This window comes from Sapajus apella, unplaced genomic scaffold (genome assembly GCF_009761245.1).
Source record: "Sapajus apella isolate SASKATOON/1434 unplaced genomic scaffold, GSC_monkey_1.0 scaffold36, whole genome shotgun sequence".
Taxonomy (NCBI): Eukaryota; Metazoa; Chordata; class Mammalia; order Primates; family Cebidae; genus Sapajus; species Sapajus apella.
Genome location: NW_022436976.1, coordinates 23,109,196 through 23,114,195, shown reverse-complemented (window position 1 = coordinate 23,114,195; position 5,000 = coordinate 23,109,196). Strand labels below are relative to the sequence as shown.

Genomic DNA, 5,000 nt, shown 5'->3' with positions numbered 1-5,000 from the left:
GGGATAGGGCTTCTGGTCCGGTGTTATCCGGCCCTGAGCTACAGAAGGTAAGTGTTTGTAAATGAAATGTAAAAACACAAAAACAAAAAACCAGCAGTGATTCTGACCTCCAAACACAAGACCTACTGTTGCCAGTGAGAATGAAATGCTCCTTGGTATTGAAAGAACCAGTGCATGCCAGTGACTTACTGCCGATGCCCACGGGCATGAGTCGAAGGGGCTCAGAATGTCACTGGGCCATGCCTGGCAAGCAATGAGTGTCCTGGGCTTGGTTTCAGGATGAGCAATGGATTCCTCCTTGGGAAGCTCTGTTTGCCATCATGGAGCTTGAATTCGTCTCCCTTTTCTTTTTGACCCTGGGTGGAGGGAAATAATTGAAATACAAAGATCACTTTTTAAAAAGAGTTTTGGTGGCCGGGCGCGGTGGCTCATGCCTGTAATCCCAGCACTGTGGGAGGCCGAGGCGGGTGGATCACGAGGTCAAGAGATCGAGACCATCCTGGTCAACATGGTGAAACCCCGTCTCTACTAAAAATACAAAAAATCAGCTGGGCATGGTGGCGCATGCCTGTAATCCCAGCTACTCAGGAGGCTGAGGCAGGAGAATTGCCTGAACCCAGGAGGCGGAGGTTGCGGTGAGCCGAGATCGCGCCATTGCACTCCAGCCTGGGTAACAAGAGCGAAACTCCGACTCAAAAAAAAAAAAAAAAAAAGAGTTTTGGCTAACAATTATGTTTTAAATGTATTGCCTCTCCCAAATAGTGTTGCTTAAAAGTAGAAAATGTACTTGCTTTTTAAAGTTCATATTTACTGTTAATCCTCGAGTAGTGCTGATGCTAATAAAAGAAGCAGGACATTTAGAACACCAGCAATCGATTCGGGGAGGGCATGGGGAAGGGAAGTAAAGGCCTGTTTGGTCCAGAAACTGGGTAAGCCATAAAGGAAAACCTTAATTTTACATCATGCACAATTTTTTTTTTTTTTAGACGGAGTTTCGCTCTTGTTACCCAGACTGGAGTGCAATGGCGTGATCTCGGCTCACCGCAACCTCCGCCTCCTGGGTTCAGGCAATTCTCCTGCCTCAGCCTCCTGAGTAGCTGGGATTACAGGCACGTGCCACCATGCCCAGCTAATTTTTTGTATTTTTAGTAGAGACGGGGTTTCACCATGTTGACCAGGATGGTCTCGATCTCTTGACCTCGTGATCCACCCGCCTCGGCCTCCCAAAGTGCTGGGATTACAGGTTTGAGCCACCGCGCCCGGCCTACAATTTTTTTTTTTTAATTATAATTTAAGTTCTGGGGTACATGTGCAGAACGTGCAGGTTTGGGTACACACGTGCCATGGTGGTTTGCTGCATCCATCTCCCAGTCATAGACATTTGGTATATCTCCTAATGTTAGCCCTCCCCATCCCCCCACCATTTTTAAAATTTAAAATTTAGACTTTACAACCTTCTGCCAAAGTCCACTGCGCCCCCTGAAGTGTGCGAAAGGCAACAACAGCTCACCTGGCCGGGCGAGTGGTAGCTGCCATTCTGATTGAAAAAAAGGTGTTGCCAGTGTTCAGAGCAATTAAAAGCGGTCAAAAATAGCAGACAGCCTTGTGTTTGGTGCATAGTGATTTGAGGAGAATTCATCACTGGCATTTCTATCATAGCACAAGTGTATGGGTTGCTAAGTAGATTGCCCTGGTGGCACTCCATGTATTGCAGCTGCAAATATCAGGTTCAGTCGTGAGTGAGCAAGATCCAGATGTGTGAGAATCTGGGTGGTCCTAAGAGACTCCCCTGCATAGACCCACAGCCACATTGCAGCAGCTGGATGGGTAAAGCTGATGCTTTGGAACAGAGATTTCATGGTCCTGAGTCAGTGAAACTGTGTATTCTATGTGTTTTCTGCTTCATAGATTGATGAAAACGTCACAACCAATGTTCTCTCTTTTTTTTTTTTTTTGAGATGGAGTTTCGCTCTTGTTACCCAGACTGGAGTGTAATGGCGCGATCTCGGCTCACCAGAACCTCTGCCTCCTGGGTTCAGGCAATTCTCCTGCCTCAGCCTCCTGAGTAGCTGGGATTACAGGCACGCACCACCATGCCCAGTGAATTTTTTGTATTTTTAGTAGAGACGGGGTTTCACCATGTTGACCAGGATGGTGTCGATCTCTTGACCTCATGATCCACCCGCCTCGGCCTCCCAAAGTGCTGGGATTACAGGCGTGAGCCACCGCGCCCGGCCTGTTCTCTATTTTTTAAAAGGCAAAAAAATTTTTTCTATTTAAAATTTTAATTTAAGCAACTAGATAAAAATAATATTTAACTTTGGGTTGTTTTAGTCCTTAGCCTATATATTTCAAATATAGGAATTAAAATTGAATTAGTAATTTTTGTTATTTAAGAAAAAAAGCACTAAGATTGAATATTTTCTATATATATATTTGTATTTTCCCACTTCTAAATTCCAACCTTTACCACATAAGCGCAAGAAGTGGTGGTAGGACAGAGCAAAGAATAACAGCTGCTGTTTATTGAGCACTTACTATGTATGACGCACAGGGCTAAGTGCTTGGCCTGCCTAAGTGAGTCATTTCATCCTCACACCCTTACTGAAGGTGGTTACTGAGGAGAAAACTGAAGCTAGGAAGAGGCAAAGCCAAGGTCTGAAAATGAGACCGTCTGACTCCAAAAACCTAGAGTAGACTACTCTGTTTGGGAATAGCAGTAAGTACAAATTTATCAAAAGCATAGAAACTTTGCCTCTTTTTGGCAAAATTAGTTATGAGAGAAAAAGGAAAGGAGAAAAATTTAAACAAGGCTGGTCATGTTCTTTTACTCTTTTAAAGTAGACTTTATTGTTTAGAACAGTTCTAGATTTACAGGAGAATCAAGAAAATGAAGTTTTCTTTTCTCTTTTGCTATGACGTTGAAGGTTCTGAATTTGTAGACTTTTTATGCAGAGGCTTTTTAGGTGAAGATTTTTCAAGTAATTATATTATTTTTGTGGTCAATTTCATAACTAAGCAGGGACATTTTGTTGATAACTGACATCATAATGTGGGGTGGAGGGTGTAGTTTATAGCTTTTTCTACTATTGATTTTTCTACTATTGATTTCTGCCCTCATTCTGATGATACCTGGCAATCAAGAGTCCGGGATGACCAAGGGTGGACATACCTTCGGATGGAGTCGTAAGCCTTGGTTTAAAACCCCAGTTCTGCCACTTAACTAGCTGGGCAACTTAACTTCCTTGTGAATCTCAGTTTCCTCTTCTGAAATGGGAATAACGAGAATCAACTGAGTTAGAAAAGTTTCCATTGTAAGCTGTAAAGGGCTAACCAAATGTTAGTTCTGATGATGACTGCTCTTTACACATGAGATGAGGATCTAGGCTAATATAGCTTATTTTATAAACCACACTGTATATATTCCAATAAGCTGTGTCTCCAGAGAATAAACTAATGAAATGTAATAAGATCATGGGTGGAATTTTGGTTTTGGAATTTAGTAGACCAGACTTTGAATCTTTGCCCTCCCACTTAGCAGCTATTATAACTTTGAACCTTGTCTGTGCCTTCTCTCTTTCTTTGATTCCTTAGATCTAAAATGAGATAACATCACCTAACTTACAGAGTTGTTTTGAGGATTAGATTAGATGTACGTGAATACAGTGCCATCCACAGAATAAACCCCTAGGCTTATCATAATTTCTTATGCAGCTTCAGACCCTCCCTGGGTCCCCTCCTGGGAGTGTCCTTCACTTCCCAAAGCTCTTCATTTTTTTTTGAGACGGAGTTTCACTCTTGTTACCCAGACTGGAGTGCAATGGCGCGATCTCAGCTCACCGCAACCTCCGCCTCCTGGGTTCAGGCAATTCTCCTGCCTCAGCCTCCTGAGTAGCTGGGATTACAGGCACGCACCACCATGCCCAGCTAATTTTTTGTATTTTTAGTAGAGACGGGGTTTCACCATGTTGACCAGGATGGTCTGGATCTCTTGACCTCGTGATCCACCGGCCTCGGCCTCCCAAAGTGCTGGGATTACAGGCGTGAGCCACCGCGCCCGGCAAAGCGCTTCTTTTTAAATATTCTTAACAGGGGCAAGTCCTTATCCTCTGAGGCCTTCACTTTTGAAAATGGAAGCTAAGTAGGATAAATAAAATGGGTGATTAAGCTAAGCAATACGGTTTTGGGTTAAAATGAAAGCACGTCAATGGCTTTGTACAATGGTTACTTTCCTTGTGACTTCTTGCTTGAAACTCACTCCCAAAGAGGAGATTAGATCTGGTTAGGATGATAATCTTTTGATTCTTGGAAAGCATGATTTAAAAAGAAAATTCTAAAAAGCTATGGATTTTTTTTTTTTTTGGCATTTTATTTGCAGAGTGCCTTATAAATTGAGACTAGGGAGCTCTTCTCTTCCTGTGAAACACCCCCTTCCTGCTCCCCACCCCATACTCTGCTGAGAGAATTCCAACTCATACTTCAGGTTTCCGCCTCAGCATCACTGCCTCAGGCAGGACACGTGAGATGGACAGACGGGCGAACCTCGCTTTGATCCCTGTACTTCTTTTGTAACATTTACTGCCTTATAATCACTTATTAAATGTATGCTTCCACAGCAAACTCTAAAGCCCCATAACGTGAACAATTCCAAATAATTTAATCCTCAGAAACTTGCCTGTGCCTCATATGGGCATGAGGTACTTATCTTCAGGACAAAAGAACTGCAGAAAGAATCTTAAACTATTTACAGTAATCATGTTGTGGTTATGAGATTATGAGATTGTTGGGTATATTTGGGGGAAATAAAACAGTAATTAAGAGTTATTGCAGGGCCGGGCGCGGTGGCTCAAGCCTGTAATCCCAGCACTTTGGGAGGCCGAGGCGGGTGGATCACGAGGTCAAGAGATCGAGACCATCCTGGTCAACATGGTGAAACCCCGTCTCTACTAAAAATACAAAAAATTAGCTGGGCATGGTGGTGCATGCCTGTAATCCCAGCT

The 5,000-nt window shown here is 43.3% G+C and overlaps 1 protein-coding gene across 10 annotated transcripts in view; it reads left to right on the top strand.

Annotated features, from left to right (window-relative positions):
* Positions 1–5,000, top strand: part of ATG4C (autophagy related 4C cysteine peptidase) — a 193,003-nt gene that overhangs the window by 126,874 nt on the left and 61,129 nt on the right. The window lies entirely within an intron of this gene.